Raw genomic sequence first — 20,810 nt, forward strand, 5'->3', positions numbered from 1 at the left:
TTTAAGAATTCAATTTTTAACCTCCTTTTTTTTGCTTGATGATTAAAGCTACCGATATGAAAAGAAACTGAAAGGAAATACCAAAGTGAGAAAACTTATTAAAATCTTGATAATAAAAAAATGGATTTAGAAACTGGACGAAGGCTACCGGATGGCTCTTTGAAGTACGAGAATATTACTTTTTACGTTTTGTTTTTTAAACCGTTTTTATTGTTTTAAGTTTGCATGATATCAGGTAGCGTGTCATTATGCAATTATAATTGAACACCAGCAATCGTGAAAAACTTCAATTCGTTTCTGTAGATAATGTAATTTTTCGTTTCCATTAACTTCGGTGTTAATGGAAATTTACTGCGATATCCCACAGGAGCAACTTCCTCTATAAAATAAAGAAAAACTCATTGAAATAGATGGATTTGGTTAAAAGTAAGATTTTGAACATTCATAAAAAAAATACAAAGAGATAGTACCTCTGGCTTTTATTCATTTTTATTTTAGGAAAGTTCTGAGTTCGAATTCCGGTAAGGCTTAATTTTTTTGCAAGTCTTGTTTTTCATTAAAAAACAATTGTAATTGAGGATAAGCCTGTTATTATTAGATCAATAAAAATAAAATGGTTAATACTTTTTAAATAATTAAAATTATTAATTTACTCTATTTAATTTAATAAAAATTATGAATAAATTTGTATTTCATTTGTATATTCAACTTTAATATATTTTTATTTTGAAAAAAAATTTATATTTAATCACTTTTTAATTTAATTTAGTTGATGAAACTTAGACTATAATAATATGTTCTTTTTAAAAGGACACATCGAGATATTTTGTATAGTTCTAAACCAGTGTCATTGACTTCCGAGTAGTGATCTGATCATGGACCCTCCTGGTTTAAACTGTTCAAGGTTAAAATTAAATGTTGATAGTATTAATAAGATAAATTTACAAAAAATTAAAAAAACAAAACAAAAGTATTATATTCTACCATTTTTCTTTGAAATTAGCAAGTAAAACGTAATTGATGTAATCCGATAAAGTAAGTGATTATGTTAAAATTAAACCTGTTATCAAAAAATTCAAGCCTGCTTGTTTAAAGTGCAAACCGTACAATTACAGCTGTTGTGTAAACCTACTGGATGATTATTTAAGACGTTTTTCTTTTTTTTAGCCTCCTGGACTACCGTTAGGTATCTTTTCTGAGGATAAGATAAAATGGGAATTTTGTAGCATGTGAAAATGTTATGCCTAACCGGGATTCGAACCGGAGATGATTATTAAGACCTAAAGCGTTAATTAAAATGTGTTATATTACAGTGGATCAAAACACCCATTTATTTATTTATTTTGACATTAAGATTCATTTAACAACTATATTAGGACTACCCGGGTGAGAACCAAATTAGAACGAATAGAGCTTAAAGCGTGATATATAAAAGTTTAATCTCGAAATTAGTAAAATAGCATGATACGAGGTTTGGAAAAGAATTTAGAAGAGTCTGAAATTTTTTATCAGCCGAACATCAAAAGATTTTAAAAAAAATGTAGTTAAAAAATGTAACAAACAAAATGGAAGTTGTTATAGGCTTCACTAAAATCTTTAAAAAAAAATCAGACGTTTTACTTAGTCGATTACTGAGAAGTCCTTTTTCGTGTCAAGAATCCAGAAACTAGCAATTATGAACTCAAAAATATAAGATTTATCAGGAAGATCCAAAAAACCGTTTTACAGTTATTGTTTTATTCGTTATACAAGTAACTTTCGTCAATTTCCTGACTATTTTTTTCTTGTGAATTTTTTATAGAGTAAATTACACTAAGTTTTATTATAATATATTTTTTTTATTAATAATTGTATAAATCTTGGTGTCATTCATTCTAGGCCTAATTATATGGATTAGCAGTAATTGTTTAGAAAAAAGGTCAGAAGAAAAATATGTGGAAAAAATGTTACTTCTATTCACAATCCAACTTTCTCTTAAAAGTGGAGAGTCAGGAAAGTCATGTCGATTAAACATAAAGATATTCTTTTTACGTATATATATTTTTAACGATCTGTTCAAATTACTTCAGATGCGATAATTGATAGCCGTTAAAAACGTTTACAGACTGATTTATTAGAAAAAAAATATCTTCTGTCACCGGATTATGAAAAAACTTTAAATTAAACGAATTTCTTTTAGATTTTAAAGTATTAATTTTTATGGCTACATTATTTTGGCTAATATAAAGCAAGTACTTACAAATTATAGAAAATTTCACTAATTAAAAAATGGTTCAGTTATATGTTAAAGATTATTTAATATAATTACATATAGTAATATAAATGTAAATAAGTATGTATTATAAATATAATAAAATATGTATATTAATTATATTTTATTTATTTGTAAACAGAGTGTATAATGTAATCAATTTAGAAAGCAAAAAGTGTTAGTAAACATACTGGAATACTTTTTTCTTTTTACACGACTGCCCAAAAAGGAGTGTAATGTATTTAGGGTGTACAAATATGTGTGTATTTAAATGAATTTAAAAAAATTGAAAAAAAGATTATACTGTATATAAATACTATATCAAAATTTTCATCCGCACGCTCTTTAATTATCTACACTAGAAAAAAGGCTGGCCTATAATGTTAAATGGTTTGTGTTGCATTACAGATCATTTGGTTAAATGTTTTTGTCAATTTTAACTAAATAACGTTCATGAATTTAGCTTACTAACAACAAAAACTTTTACCACGAAAAGCTTCAAAATCCTTAACATTTTTATCTGTTTCTTGAGTTGTAATTTTTAACGCAGTTCTAACCACCATGTTTTCGTTTTTCTCCCCAAAACACTAATATAATTCCAGATAAATCTTTTGTATCAAGAAGTATAAATGGTTCGAACGAACGAATCGTTCGTGCACCGCAAGCAAGCCGCCCGGCGCACTACCGTCCGCTCTGCGCCAAGAGCAGCTAAAATAAAAATGCGAGTACCAATAAACCCAAGCACCATCCTTTTTTATGGAGATTGATTAAAGAGCAATGTTTATTAGCAATGTTCTTGTTTTGGTAGTCGTGTTTTTAATTTTTAATATTTATTTCTTGTAACTTCTCTAACCAGAGGAAGTATTTATTTTTTTTTATTTAGTTTTAATTTAATCGAAACGTCATTTTATTATTAATGGATCTGGTGACAGTTTTAAACGCGAACTTTATTTCACGAGGCACGACTCGATACTATTAATCGAAATAGTCTTCGGTAGTAAAAGGAATAAAATTTAATCCAGGCTATTATTTCACGTGCATTGAATGATTAATATCTTAAGGCGCTTGGGATCAATACCCTTTCGATTTTGATCGACGTTTTAGCCGCCTTCAAAGTTCAAATCATCAGAGTTACATTATCGTTTAACAGAAGCTTACTTAATGTAGTTCCGTTAAAAGTATTATATTTGTAACATTTTATATATTTTTAATTAATGTATAAAAATTGATGCTTAAAGTCTTTAAACTGGATAGCTCTTTTATAATTTTTTCTTAGAAAAAAAGAAGATTTTGTATTTAATGGCTTAATAAAATTATTTACGGGTTTCATTACTTGAAATAGAAGATTTTTAATATAAGTCGAGTACTTTAAAATCATTTAAACTAGGATATGAAAAATAATAACATGTAAAAGGTTGTTAATTGGAATATAATTTTATTTCGAGTAAAATTCATATTAATTAGAGCCTGGCGGTTCTAACAACATCTTAAAGAGGTAAATTTTTTATTATAAAAAAAACTACAATAAATATCGTGACTAAAGAATAAAATATGACTTTAATCGTATCTATGAAAGAATTTAATTTCTCTCTAGTTTACATAAAAAATGTCATTTTTGGATTCCTACTAAACATATAAAAATATAAACTTATATTTTGGTCATTATTGTACTAAACCATAATTTCTTATGAAGGAAGAAAATATTAAATAAAAAAAAAATCTGTTTTTTAATAATGACCGCAAAATTTTATCCTGCGTCTGGCCTTCACTATCCCTTAGGTTCGGATATCTTAATTTATTGGAGCTAAACATTTCCCCAATATTTTAATGTACACTTTTTGCAATATTCTCGTATCCCAACTGCCAATTATTCGTATTCCGCCTGTCTTCCTTATCCAGATCTCTATCCTCCATCGGTTCGTTAATTCGTTTCATTCATTGCCTTGCAGGACTTCCACGTCTCATCCGTTTTAACTGGAGTACACCTTCAGACTTTACTGGATCGTTTGATTTCCTCAGTCCTACGTAAATATCTATGACAAATCGTTTTTTTTCATAAAGTATGCTGTTTGAGGTTTCTCATTTTTCTTTAGATTCCTTCTTATCGCTTAAAGTTACGGTCAGTAACGCTTAAAAAAATACCAAAGACCGTAAGGAAAGAATGAGAAATAAGTCCAGGTCGGGAGACTCATTCTTTTAATTTATTTTTTCTCTCGTTAACAAAGAAATTGTGATTATGAAGTACAGTGAACGTGTGAAAATTCGATTTGTAAATTTAAAAAATCATTTGGGGAGTCCCTGTCAAAAATTTGTTTTTAGAAAATGTATACCTGTTTTTGTAGCCGTGAAGTCTGAATTATAATCGAAGCTAAACCATGTAATCCTATTTTAATACCAATGGTTTACCCGGTGAACTGCATATCGAATTTACTGACGTAAGTCAACTTTTTTTATTTATTTATTTTTTTTTTAACACCCCAAGGCAACCAGTCCCCGCTGTTATGCGTAACACAGTCACCTCAGGGTGTCGTGGCAAACATTTTTTATCTTAATCAGGAATAAATGTCGATAATTTTTTTATTAATTGAAAAACTCTTATTTTCCTTTATTAAAATAACAGTCCCCGGCAGTACGTAGTAGGTGATATTTATTAGAAAACTGGCAGAGTTCCACCTTTCTCTCTGATTTATTTTTTGTAGTTTAATGACGGGTATAGAAAAAACTAGTAAATTTTTATTTAGTACGAAGTTCATTCATTCATTTATTTATATAAAATCCGGCAATTTATTAATTGTTTTGTGCCTTTTTGATATCATATCTTTTTCTAAAAAACTCTTTTATATTCTATTCTCAATTTCTTTTAATTTTCGTAGTTACAAATGATGTGGTTTATATGTGTGTATGAGAAAATTCTTATTCGGTCTGTGTTAACGTCAAATAAAAATAATCTATGAAAAAACATAAAACTTGAGCTTGCGCGTGACCTCTCCTCGCTAATTTACCGTAGCTTTTGGAATTTTGCAGATTATTTGTAACTTTGTCGGATATTTATCAACATTTCCAAAGTTTTTGTAATAGTTTAACAAGACCGGTATAGCGAACCTGAGTAACGGATTCCTACCAATTAATTATGAAAGTAGTAGAAAATACAATAATTGGAAGAATCCAGAAAGGGACTAAAAGGAACCTTTTTAGAAAGGTAACAGGTCCGTTTAACAATCGTCTTATGTGATACTGCCCTTGACACACAATTAACAGATGTTCGTACCGCGACAAGAATTACCGGACCGGGCTAAGGAATCCATGAGAAGAAACAGGCTCGGCCATCGTTCTCACGCTTCGAGTTGGGTCCGGTCCGGCAGGTAGACAAGATAGAAGAATAAATACCCACGAGAAGACCACTTAAAGTTCAGTTGTGCGAGATGTCAATCAGCGAAAGCATTCTGCAGTTAGGACAGGGAAGGAGCGAATTTCCAGTGTAAATTAAGTTCGGTACGATTAAGGTGAAGCCACGAGTAATTCCAATTCAACAAGAAATATTATCGGTAAGTAAAACTAAGTGAAAGGGATAACGTACTAAATATCATTCATAAACTGTTAGGGTAGTTTTATTTGTGAACAGCAAAGGTATTTTCCAGTGAAAGAGCTTTATACTTGTCTTATCTAGGGTACTCTTGTTTCTTAATATAAGACTAGTGGTTGAAACTGTTAAGACTAGCGGTAATACTATATCTTTTGTTAAAGGGTCTGAATTCTGGTTTTCTATTTATCTACCTGGAACAAATCCTGCCGAGTATTCTACATTCTGTCTTTCTACATCTGTAAGGTAGGTTTCATAAGAAAGCTACCTATTGTAATGGGTACCATGATTCGATATCAGAAAAATTTTGACATATTTTCGTGACACATTCCCCAGACCCCAAAACCACCGTCAGCTAAAACGTTTATATATATTATATATACATTTATATATTTCTCTTTCTTGCGAACACGATAACTGCCGTAATTTTGCGCCAATCACTTTCAAATTGTTTCTTAAAAATAACTCGTCCCAAAATCTTGGTCGAGTTTGTTAACGGCCAAAATCGGATCATGGGTGTGGAAGTGGGGGGGGGGGGGGTCGAAAAAATAAAATATCGCTACAACTTTCTTATTAAGTAAAATATTGAATTCGTTTAAAGTTCTTACTATTCTTTGGATAGCTTTTTGATATCACCAATCATTGGTCCAAGGGGTGGAAAAAATGGGGTTTCGAAGACAAAAAAGTCATACCTCCCTTAATAGGCACAGTATCGAATCGGTTTAAAGTGATCGTTAGTCCTCTAAACATCACCTAAAACTTTTGTCTGAAATAATTTTTGATATGACCAACCCTTACGGCAAGGGATGACCAAAATGTTGCTGGAGTTGTAAGAAGTAGGGCTTGTATGCTAAATATGTGAAACTTTTTTTCACATGCAGCCATTGTCGTATTGAGTACATTTGAAGATTTTCTTATCTTTAAGGTGGAAATCTTTTTTATCCCGTACTTAGCACCGGTGAAATCTACCTCCGCTTTCCGGCGTGCCGAAAGGATTTTTTCATTATTATGATCGACATTTATGATTAATTGATTGTTATTAACATGTAATATTATTATTATTTACTGTTGCCATTATTGTCTACTGGATTTTGTAATGCCATAATTATTCTAATTATTAATGTGAGATTTTTTTTTATTGTATATTATTATTATTACTACTACTATTGACGTTTATGACTATTTGAAGTGTAATATTACGAATGTTTACTGCTCTGATTATGTTATGTATTAATTGTGTGATTATTGTTGCTTATTATCATCATCGTCACTAATATTGATTTGTCATATTTTAATTATGTTTATAAACCAATAAATTGTAATTATATAAACATTCTAAACTGTCAATCTCTCAATATCCTGATCGAGCCGCGAACACGCGGGAGTATCTAAAATTTTACCGGAAACAAACCGTGGCCTTTCTATTTAGAAAATGTAGCGTGAAGAATATATAAATAAAATAAATCATAAACTTGTGCTATAGTTGTTTATTTATTTGCTGTAATATTTGTATTATTTTAGGTTATTAAAAAAAAGTTATCAATGAATGCCAAATAGCAGTGGTTGTTAGTATATTTAATTATAAAAACAATAAAGAATTAGTGTTTAGGGAAAGATAGTAGAAACTATGAGTCATAACAGAAATAGCCAGCTATCGTAAAAAACTTAAGTTTCAACATTTTGAAATTCTAATTTGCACTTTTTGCTTGTCTATTTTTAATGTGCAGTATGGGATATCTCTAATTTAATATGTACTTTTATTTTAAGAGGTAGATGCCGTAATAAGATTTTGATTCATAAATTACAAAAATACGCGTAGGGAAAGTGACAGTTACTTTTTCCTCACTAGGGGAGATTAGATAGCATGTGAGCTTATTACTAATTAACGAGTAGATCCAACCCTCAGGGAAAAATGTGGGAATTATTTTTCATATACATTTTCATAAGAGCCGAGGAGATATTTAATTTCATCAGTAAATTTATAAATCTTTACTATTCTGATTGAAGGGGGTTTAGCAAAAAGCACTTAGCTGGAATATCTAAACTTATGTGAATTTGTCAGTTTTAAATTGTATTTTTGAAAACTACTCTTTCAAATTTATAAAGCCTAGTTTAACATTAATCAACTTATATGAAATCTATTCATATAATAAAAATTATTTAAAAGCAGGTAAATTTATTGACAGTGTAAATCTTCAAACATATCTGGAACACTTAAGAAAGCAACTTGATAGTGTTTATGTTACAAAAAGAAACATTTTATTTTAATTTTTTTTTGGATAAAATTTAGTTTATTTCAAAACGGCCTATAATTAGATACTTTTACTATTTTAGTCAATTTTTTTACTGGTTGTATGCGCTCAAAATATTCAGTATAAATAACTGAAAAAAAGCTCAAGTTTATTTTAATTTTTTTAGTTATAATCTAATTATAAGAATTCTCAAAATTAATTTTATGAAAAAATCATTACTAAGAAAACGAATTTTCGTTTTTTACCGGAAAATATTCATAATATTCAATTACTACAATTGTGGAATTTAATCTTAATGACACCAAGTATTAATTAATAGTCAGTGTATTCTGGAATTTAGTTATCGCTGCTGATATTCCTAAACTTAAGTTTTTTATTTACGTTTTTTATTCTTAAATAAAATAAAAAAAGATTAAATTTTCTAAAAATATACTATTTAAATTCGAAATCGATTGATTAAATTTAGTTTTAAATTTATTATTTCATATTGAAGATTGAAGTAACGTAATCGTTTCTAGAAAAAAATAATTTAAATATTATAGTGGCATTTAAATATTTATGTATTTTTAATTTTAAAATTATTAAAATATAAATCTCATCGCATACATAAATTGCATAAAAGAAATAAAAGCTTCAATTAAGCTAAATGCGTATTTAAAAATTTACTATGTAAGGGGGTCCCTTAACTTGAAGAAACTATTTAGAGAGTAAATAGAAGAACAACAAATAGAATAATTTTTAATTTCCTTTTGTTACGATTCCAAGATCAGATGTATCCTCCACCCGAAGAAATGAAAAGAGATATAAAAATAGGAATTTTTATAGTTATCTTTGAATTCAGTCATTAAGTGTGATTTAATGACTAAAGTGATTAAGTTTACCTGTTTTGGAATCTTGAAATGTAATTTTGCCAAATTTCATCATGAAATTCTAAAAAAAATATTTTTTTAAAAATTTCTCTGTAAACAAACTTATAAAAAATTGTTTCATTAATCTTATCTTTTATCAACAAAAAAAAAGAAGGTCGAGCTCTCCTTTTGTAACTTAAAAAAAAAATGGAATAATGAAACTTTTGTATGCTCAAGCCTTATATTTTTATTTTAAAAATATTATTTTTCCATTCTTTTTAAAGAAAATTCTTTTGTTGATGGAAATTTAAGGTTTTTGTTAATAATTTAAGTGGAAGATACTTTAAACGAAAAACTATGGGGTTTACTTAGATGATTAGCAGATTGTTGTCGTACTCGTCATCTCTCTCACTCTCTCTCTCTCTCACACACACACACACACACACACACACACACACACACACACACACACACACACACACACACACACACACACACTGAGAGATAGAGAGAGATAAACTTGATATCATTCTGATATAAAAATAATTTTCATGTAAAAATTCCAGAACATTAGTTGGAAAATATAAGGTGAAAAAGTAATGCGTGTTTTGTTATTTTTGGGTCATGTTTGGGATAATAGAAAGTTTATATTCGGAGTAGTATTTACGGCATTTATAGTATATTCTCTTTCTTATAACATAGGTTCCACCTTTGCATTTATTGTGGAAGACATTTTTACGAACAACTTTTGTTTTAAGTTTACGTATAATTTAAAAAAAAATATATGTAAAATAAAAAAAAAAATAATGCGACAGTAGACGAAATAAAAAATAACGCTGTCCAATTTTTCTTTAAATTTCGACTTAGAGAAGTAAAGCTGGCGCCAAATTACTAACCCTTATAATAATTTGCTAATTTTGTCTCGACTTCATAATATCGAGAAGAATTAAGAAAGTTTTATTTATTTATTATTTAAAATTTATATATATATTTTTTGTAATAAGTTTTTATTGTAATAAGACTGTAATTAAATAAAAATATTTCTTATACATAATTTAACATTTTTACATTTTTGAAGTTACTGAGAATTTGATAATTTCTTTTTCAGAAAAGCAACCAGATGTTAAAAACAATATTTTTTATTTCAGTAATTTTAATTCGATTACTTTACATCTCGTTAACATTTTATAGAATTAAAATTAGCGGATTTGTAGAGAATTCTAATTCTAATAAAATTATAACTATTAATTTTTGTAACTATATTTTTTTTTATAACTATTATATTATTATAATTTCTTTTTTCTTAGTGACATATTTAACTTTTTTTTTATGAAAAATATCTCTTAAATAATGTGTATGAGTAATGTATCTTTCGTTTAAAAATCTTTTTCTTAAATTATATATAAAAAATTTATATTGCAATTATAATGGAACAGTAAGACAGCTAGAGGAATTTTTTACGTAAATAAAATAATTGATGAGGGTCCGGTTGATGTAGAGAAGACTTGGAACACACGTAAAAATCGAGGAGATTTCTCTTGAATTATAGACTGTTAATTGTTTAATTAAATTGGTATAAAAAAGATAATAGAATTATTTGTTACGTGTAATCACAGCATATTCAATAATAATATATATAATTAATTAAATACGAATAAGAAGTGTATTATTTAATTATTCATTTATTATCTTAATTACGAGGTCGTGTGACTAAAATCTTCTGTATAGATCATGTAATGAAGTTTTTATGATAATCAGTCGTGAGGTTCTCAAAATAAGCCCCCAAAAAATGAAACTTTGGATCTCTTTTCCTTTTGAAATTCCTAAGAAAATTGATTTACTTATGATTTCAGTCGTATATTTTATTAATCATTTTGTATTTAGCATATATGTATGTAAATAGCTAATATGGATAAACATTGAAATAAATTTCAAAATCGTTTAGCAATAATTTTATTTATTCAGGTCAAATACAACAAGGATACAAAATGTGTGTTGGTGGAAAAGTAGGTGGAATCAGTAAATGTACAAAACACTTATACCACTACTACCTTGATGGTTTTTATTGATTCATTATTTAACAAGTTTTCCTACAAATATGGATTCAATAAAAATTTTTAATAGTCAGTATACTTCAGATTTAACCTTAGTTAAAATTTTTAATGCAGCCCACTATTTTTAGTAGCAGATAGGTACAGCATGCATTTTAGAATAATTTAATTAATTTTTTTTTTGGGGAGGGGGATTCAATAAAATCTCAAGATTAAAGATCTTTTATGCGGTATTGATATTTTAACTGTCTAGGTCCTTTAATGCAGAATTATAAGTTACGATTATTGATTTAAATATGAGGTTGAAATTATTTTAGGTAATTACTGAAATAAAAATAAGTTATCTGTTAATTATGTAATGTATTACTTTGCAAAGAACAGTGAATTATGAGAGACTAATTTTTAATGTAATTTTGAAATAATTAGGTTAGAAATCAAATCGTTTTCATCAACTTACTGTCTGTAAATCTTTTATTAAAGTAATTTAATGGTTCTTTAATCAATGGTTACTTCTACCTGAAAAAATGCGTGTGGATAGCATAAAATATATTTCAGTTCTGTACTGCAGATTTTTTTTTTAAATTTGTACAAAAAACAAGAAACTTAAATAGTGTATTCGATAATTAAGTAATTTACTACTATACTTGTTGATTTATGAATCGTATATAAAAATCATATAAATATGTTCATACATGTTAATGCTTTGAATAAATGTTTAGTATAAACCATGCCTTCCCTATTCGTTCATTTAAAAATAAAATCAGATTTGTATTCATCTATTTTATAACATTGTTTATACAAACTCTTATTTCATTATTTTTTTTTATTTTCTTTTGGAAAAAATGTGTAAATGTTGTAAATTTGTACTTGCGAGTATTTACTACGATGGATGTAGTAATATATATTAATATGTTTACAATAAAAATATTTGGTGCTGTACAGTATTGCTGTTTTTGAAATACAATGGAGACAGACATTAAAATGGAATTAAATAGTTCAAATCGCGGTAAGGTTAGATTCTTTGATTACAAACAATAAAGCTTAAAGAAAATTTAATTTAGTTGTCATTTGACAACTTGTGTGACTATCTATTTTAGTTTTCTAATCCTGTTGTCGAACTTTTGTTACCTTTTTCTCCGATTGAACTTATGTATAATTATAAATAATTAGTATTTTTCGTTAAGTTCATAGAGGATTTAAGCTTTAGTGATTTTAGTAAAAATTTTAACACCAGCTTCAAATATATTAGTGATAAATCGCTTCTTTGGTTTATTTAACTAAATTTCTCCACACACGGAAATTAATGTAACAGAAACTTAAAAGAAATATTCTAGAGGATTAAGGTTGAAGAACATTCACATAGTATTTATTTGTAAGTATTTGTTTATTTAATTTATAACACCAAATTAAAGCTCAAATCATAAAAAAAATAATTTAATATAATTTTTATATTAAGTTTAACTCCTCTAAAATGACGAAGTGGTTATCAGCAGGTTCATATCTCATTTACGTACGCGATATGAACCTGCTGATAACCGTAGTTACTACTGTTTGTTATGTCATTTATTTGCATTTACTGCTATTATAACTTTTATCTTTTTTTTGGACTTATAGAGAAATCTTTTTTCAGAATGATAAAGTTTTATTCTGCCTAATTACACGACTGCCCAAAAAGGAGTGTAACGTGTTTAGGGTGTATGTATTGTATCGTATTGTTTGTTCCATTGCAGCAGCTCAACGGCTGAACCGATTTAGATACCCCGCGTTGGAATCCTTACGTTACCGGAAGTGTCATAGGCTTTTTAAATACGTATGTATGTTTAAATAAATTTAAAATTTAGAAAAAAAATTATACTCGTACTATATACAAAATTATCCCCCGCTCGCTCTCTAATTATATTAATAATTATTTCGTATTAAAGCGCTTTGTTTATCAGCCATGTTTATTTGGCGGTCGTGTTTTTTAATTTTTAATATTTATTTTTTGTCTCTTTAAGATTTTGTAGTTAATATTAGTTTTGTTTTTCTGGAATTGAAAGTTGAAAAGTTATATTCACAAATAGCAGCAGCAGTACAAAAATTCTTTCCTTTAATAAAGATGCAAAGTTTAAATCCACACATTAATTGATTTTTTAAAAAAATCAATTAAAATTCTGTTACTTAAAGAAGAAAGCTAAGTTGAAAATAAAGAAAATAAAAAAAAAAATAAAATATTCTACCGAAGTTTACACTTCAAGAAATTACAAATGTTGATAAATAACTGATTTATTAAAAAAAGATTTAATTTTCGTGATGTTGCTTTTGTAACTAATGGTAGAATATGTAATTACTTTTTACTGTAGAATTTAATTTTATAAAAATGCAATTTAAAATTATGTAGACAAAATTTATCAATTAAAAAATAAAAATACTCGTAATTAAAAAAAAAAAAAAAAATAATCTATGCCTAATGGAATTTACGAATCGCAAAAAAAAATAAATAAGTGACGTATATAACTGTTTTCATTTACATACTATATTAAAAAAAATTATAATCTGATGATGCATTTCAGAATTCACGAAAGATGGTAATTCTGTTTTTAGTCTCTTTAATAAAATTTGTGTCAATTATTAAACAGAAAATATTAAAATAAGGAATTATTGATCATTTTAAAATTATTTGCCTAAAATGTGGGAAGGTGTGTGTTTTGAGCTAATTTTTACTGATTTCTTTCTTTTTCCTCTAACATTATCCATTATTAATTTAATTTCTGCCTATATGTCTTTTTAAATTTATGTTTTTAAATAGGAACATTTTCTCTTAAAGAATCTGTGAGAGAAATATCGGTGGTGTACGATATAATATAAATTACCCTACCACTATCACTTATAAAGTACGTTTTACTGTAAGTAAGCAAAATATACTTTCTTTCTTTCTTTTTTTCTGTTTAGCTTCCGGGAATTACCGTTCAGGTATTAGTTTATCAGGAATGGTCTCGGTTCGACCATTCCTGATGAGATGTGTGGTTAATTGAAACCCAATCACCACCAAAAAAACACCGGTATCCACGATATAGTATTCAAATCCGTATAAAAGTAACTGCCTTTACTAGAAATTGAACGCTGGAACTCTTGACTTCCAAATCATCTGATTTGGGAAGACGCGCTCACCACTAGACCATTCCAGTTCCGTTACTCAACCCACCGGACCCGGTGGGTTAAGCAACGGAACGGAACGCAAGAATGGCAGGAGATTCATTCTTCCTACAGATCGCAGAGCTGTATCTTTCTATTATCGGGCGGTTTTCATGGGTTATTTAGTGGCGGTTATAAATTTTAGGTTTTGTTTATGGACGGATTTGGTGATTTGCGTTCCTATCCGTATGGATCAGAGTGTAAATTGTTTACCGGGTCTGACCGTGAGAGACTAAGTTTTTGAGCCTAGTGTTCCCGGTGTGATTCCCCTTCAGTCCGTCCGCTAAAGTCCTTTCGATACTAGCACCTTCTGGGCTGGCAGGAATACGCCTAACGGAGCCCTAGTTATTTGGAGGGAGCAATGCGCCCTCTTCTCCGGAGGGAGTCGTATGTGCTGACTGAATTAAATTGTAAGTTTGTAGGATGATGGGTAAAAGGATTGTATATCTTCATCTTCTTTTATGAAGGGTTAAACAAAATATAATGATTTTTGTATAGCTCTACTAAACTTATACGTATTGTTTTTAAAAATGAACAAACTACAAGATAATTGTGAATTATATTTTAATATAGTATTAAGATATATATGCATACAAACTGGGGCATCCACTTAAATATAATAAATAAAAATAATTATAAATATAATTTCTCTTTAATTAAACATTTAGGTTGTACTGCTTAGGTTATTATTGTGTGCTTATAAAAACGATCATCCAATATTTCTTTCATCAAGATAAATTAATAATACGTAAGTATGAATATGTCCAGAAGCATATCATTTTTCTTCTGTTTACCTGTCTATTTAAATATAAATATCTTAAAAAGAGGTATAAAATTCCAGATAAAATAAACTATTATAAATTCTTTTATAGATAAAATGATAAGCAATTTATTATAAATAAAATGACAACATATTTATTTAAATAAAAATAATTCAGAATAAAAATTGTAAGAGTGAGCGAACGCTGAAATCCCAAAACGGATAAGTAATTCATTCGGTCTGAAAAAAATTCGTGCCGATTTCGTCCGCATAATAAAATATACGTTATTTTTTTAATTAAATAGAAAGAACTTGAAATTTCAGACAGAAAAATTTAAAACCAAAAAGAATCATAAACGGACGGCAATTGAATGTAATTAGTATTAATAACTTCGTATACTACTCGTACACTAGTTCGTGTAGTAACGCACGTTATAGTCCCAACCAGCAACGTCAATACTAGCCAGCTTCAGTCAGCTGTTTTATAAATTCACGCTAGACGATAAGAAATCTGGCCCAAAATTATGTCAACATTTTGACAATATTACTTTTTTCTAATTTATTTATTAACAGTCTTTATTTTGTTAAAATGTGTTAAAATTTCCTACCATTAATAGCGATTTATGTATATATATATATATATATATATATATATATATATATATATACACACACACACACATGATTTTTTAAAATAAATATTCAATTTTTATACCGGACATGCAAGAACTTTTAGAGATTTTACTGTTTTAATTATGATGTAGAATTTTGATTCTATATTAGGGAAATTATGTTTTTATTATTACTGATGTTATTGCAATTTTTATTAATTTAAAAGGGGGCTAATGAAATTATTATTTTTATGATATTCATGTAAAATATTAAATAATTCGTAATATTAATGTGTAAATATAATTAAGAGTAATTTTTTAAACATTAATTAACTGTTATTTATTAAAACATAATTAATAACAATTAATTCGTATTGACGAAAATTATTGTATTTTTTGCTTGTAATATTAGTAACAGAGGTAAATTAATGATTTTTTCCATTTCAAGAGATATTTACAACTATCTAATAAATTAATAATCTGTCATGATTTATCACCAATTCTCAAAATTATTTATATTTTATTGGTAACGAGAAAAAGTTCAGCTTTGTAGAATAATTATTAAGTAATAAGTTTATTTATAACAATCAAACTTGTTATCTAGTTTCCAATCAATTTATTCCTGTTTTTTAATAATTTCTCCCTCTCTATATAACACGTTTTTCACATAAGCTTTTTGTTTAAACTAAATTTAGTTATTTTTTCATTTTTAAAATTTTAGTAGCTATTTTTATAAGTGGTAATTTGTTTTATATAGCTCATAATTATATTTTGAATGGTTCTTTATGAATTCCATCTGTTTGTACGCACGTTAGTTCAATAAAATTGAAGTGAACTTTTCGTTTTACAATAAACTTCTCGGTTTTCTTCAGATATACTACATTTTCAAACAATCTAATGATAGCAACCAAAAATCGATGTCAATGCAAAGTCGATAGTCATAGACCCGATGTAACATTTATTGGTTCAAAGGTCACCTCTAAAAATTCTTTATCGGAGAAAAGAGAATTTCTAAAATGCATTATATAAAAGATTTTTGTTTTTTGAAATTACTCCAAAAACTATTTTTTAATGTTTGGAAGAAATTAAATTAAAAAACAAAAAAAAGATTTCAGTACATTTTACTTGGTCATATAATGAACGATGTCTTCATAAACTAACATATTGGGGATCACAAAATTCATTCTCACGGATTTTGACGTCTAGATTTTAGGACTTCTTGATTCCGAAAAACAGATTAAACCCGTTTGTTTGTAGAGTTATTTCTTTTTCCGGCTTTAGCTTTTCTTAGAAACTAAACTGACTGATTTTATTCAAATTTTATGGGCGATATAAGGTGCCCATCTTTCTTTAGTATTTTAGAGTTCTTTCTTTCAGTTTTTGAAGTTCTAATCAATATTAAAAATTAAAAAATGTTTTAGTATTAAAATAAATTTTTATTATTTATAATTGTCGGGTAGTAAAATTCAATCGCTTTTTTGTTTTGGTTTTATTTCTCTTTCCCGTCCACTTTCGTGTTTATTTTGTACGTTTCAATCTTCATATTATGGAAAAATTTGTTAAAGTTTTAAAAGTTGACATAATGCATATTATTTTTTAAAAAATGCGTTTATTTGAAAATTAGTAAAATTAATTACAAATTGTTAGTAATAATTATATATCTCTAAAAATTATATTATAGGTGTTACATCGTAAATATAAATCTATAATACAGTTTAAATATATTAACCACAATAGTTGATTGTTTTTAGGGGTTTTAAATCCATAGATAAGAAAATACTCATTTAAAACTGTTACGTATTGTTAACATCAATAAAATTAAAAATTGAATAGTTAATTTTTTCTGTTAAATAAATACAGATTTAGTTATTTTTTCTTTTAAAAATATTGCGTTGACGTGATGCTATTTAAATTATTTATTAAAAAATTAAAGTTTTCTCACCTTACTATTTATATTGAATGACGAGAAAGAAATGAATGGTTATATAAATCGTGGTTTTGGCTTCGCTTACCTTCTGTCATAACGGCAGCTACTGAAGTGAACAGAACTGTTTACAGATTTTTATCGTAATTCAGCGCGGGATTCCCTACTATTAGTTCAATGACTAAAAACCATATATTTAATTTTATTTACGAATTTAAACAAATAAAACTAAAATGAATAAAATTTTAATAGATTGATATTTTGAAATTCGTACTTATTAAAATTCCTTATTGATCAATATACTTTGAGAAATTCTACGCGTACAACCTAATAAAGAATAAACAGAATTAGATGACCAACCAGCAATCATAATAAAATAAATCCCTGAACAAAAGATATATTTGAATAATAATAATAATACACTTATTTTAGTATTAAAATTACATTTCAGCTTTAGTTTGTATTTATAGTAACCCGCCGATTAAGGTTAGATAGTTTAGAGATAAAAAATAGGCCGTGCAATTTTACTTACTGTCTTCTTTATTGTCAAAAGTTTATTTTTACAGTAGTTTTGCTCTACTGATATTTTACATTTGTGTAAATTTATTACTGTATTTTACTGTTTAAAATTAGTCTAATTTACTGTGTAAAATTGAGTTTTACTGATAGTTTTTATTGTGCTCATACAAAGGTGTATGATACAAATAAGTTGTTAACAAAAATACTAGGATAAATTTTAAAAGCTACTAATTTAATTTATAAATAATAAAAATGTAACTAAAACTTACTTTCAATTAGTGTTTATTCCTTTTATTCGATTAGATAAACACTGTTAAAACGTACATAGAAATATTTTTAACGTCTCATCAACATAGCTCGCCGGAAGAGTTTACTTCCCTTAATGGAGCAGCCGTTCTATATATAGTCCATGTAATGCTATAACAAAATGAACTCTGTAAAAACGATAATGTGGTAGGCTACGTACAAAGTTTATGCGTTATTTATATTTCTTGTCCATAGATCCATTTAAATGTCATTTTAATTGACGTAAAATTATTCTTATTCACTGAGTCTAAAATGAAGATTAGCGCTTTCCATTATGTAAAAATATATATATATTTTTTTAAATTCAGTTTTATATTCTAATTTTATATTATTCTGATTAAATATTATGTTAAATTGTGTAGGAGAGTTTATAAAATTTTTATAAAAAATCTGATGTGGACACCACATCACTTCCTTGTACGCCTATTAAATTGTATGTACATATTTTTTTAAAACGAAAAGTACATAAAACTCTATTTCATTGATAACTTCAGATATTTTTTCATTTTTTTTTTCATTGTTATTATTGAATTATTATTTATCGTAAACCTTTTTTACAGTCAGAGGTAAATAATTTTTAATAAATCAGTATATTTAAATTAAAAAAAAAAAAAAAAAAAATTAAGAAAAAAAGGAGATGAAGTCTGATTCAAACCGATGTGCCTACCCCTTCCAAGATCCAAGTATTTCATTAGTTAAAATTTCATTTGGCTATAACTGTTTTCTAATGAAAATAAGTACCACTTATGATATATCATTGGAAGCTCTCAATGGAGGCTTATTACTGCAGTTAAGAAAAAGTCCAAAATCAAATTTTTTAGTATTTTTGGCTTTTTTTTTGGACACTTTTGGTTCAGTCGAATGCAATAAAAAAAGGAGGTACACAACTAGATATTACAACAGTCCTAAATCCAAAATTTCAACATCTTTCCGCTAATCGTTTTTGAGTTATGCGAGATACATACGTACAGACATACATATATGTACGTACAGACGTCACGCTGAAACTAGTCAAAATGGATTTAGGGATGGTCAAAACTGATATTTCCGTTGAAGTCTGAAAACCGAAATTTCTCGCAATCACAATACTTCCTTTACTTCGTACAAGGAAGTAAAAATAGCTATTAAAATTAAAATGGATCATAATAATATTAGCAAAACCCCACACTTATTTATTCGTGTTTCTTTTAGTTTTATCTGAAGTATAAATTTACATTTTTAATAAAAATTTATTTTCTTAATATATTCTATTTTAATGGATAAACCGTATGATAAAAACTCAATAAAATTGATTAATAAATAAAAATTAAAAAAAAAATTGAAATTAAAAAATTGTTTCTAACTTCAATATAAATTATTTATTACTTCTAAGAAATTTTTATAAAATATTGAAAATATTTAAATATTAATTATAAATAATAATGACTATAATGATTTAATTTATTTTTAAATTGAATTTAGTGATTTATTGATTCTATCTATAATTATTTAATACAAAATAATTAATTATTATTATTAATTATTTTATAATACCCTTTATGATAATGTTTTTGTTTATTCTTTAGTCTAATTTAATTTATTAAATTAAACTAATTGTTGTTTAATTTATTAATCTTATTACGTTAATTATATCTACTTTTAGTAATAAAATACCTTATTTTATATATTTTCGAAAACTAAAGATAATTCTATATCTCAAAAGAATTTTTTACCATTTAAATAAAGTTAGGTTATATCATCATAAAATATTTTTATTTTAAATTTTTTAAGATTTAAATAAAAAAATTCTCAAATACTTCATTTACGATGGATTATGCAACAATAGCAGTTTATTTAAATGAAATATCGTTTAAGTAGTTTAAAATAAATAAATACTTTATTTTACTTGTAATATTTAATGAATAAATTAATAAATAAATAAGTAATCTTTTAATTAAAATTATTATTATTATATGAACATGATTGCATACGTTTTAAGAAAAGTTGAGAAAAATATTTCAAATAATATATTTGTAATTTAGAAATTAGCAATTTACAGCTTGTTGTATTATGCGTAGTAAAAATTTATATTCAATAATATTTTTTTTTCAAATATTGTAATCCTAAACTTTGATTTTGAGGTTACCTTTAAATTTTTTCAATATTTACATTTTAACGCTGAGGTTTTGAAACATTCTTTTGAGTTTATTTATTTATAAATTAATATCTTTTCTTGTACATCTGCGACAATGCTAGTAATTATCATTTTAATCGAGAACTTTTGGCTATCGTCAACGAATACGCGTAACCGAGCTCGTTCGAGTTATCTCTGTTAAGTTAGCTTACTTAAACGGTGATAATGATATAACAATTGTTAGTAACCGTATCACAAATATTGTTATTGATAAAGTACAGATGAATTACCTTGTTAATAAGGAGGACGCAGTGTGCGGGTGTTTTGTCAGTGGACTCGCGTCCCGACGCCGCTCAGCGTCTCCTCCTACGAAATTCGAGATTGGTCCATATTAGGGAGGGCAGCGTCGACCCAAGTTATA

The 20,810-nt window shown here is 26.9% G+C and overlaps 1 protein-coding gene across 1 annotated transcript in view; it reads right to left on the reverse strand.

Annotated features, from left to right (window-relative positions):
* The window catches only part of LOC142319437 (uncharacterized), an 87,207-nt gene that overhangs the window by 27,393 nt on the left and 39,004 nt on the right, over positions 1 to 20,810 (reverse strand). The window lies entirely within an intron of this gene.

Source organism: Lycorma delicatula, chromosome 2, assembly GCF_047948215.1.
Source record: "Lycorma delicatula isolate Av1 chromosome 2, ASM4794821v1, whole genome shotgun sequence".
NCBI lineage: Eukaryota > Metazoa > Arthropoda > Insecta > Hemiptera > Fulgoridae > Lycorma > Lycorma delicatula.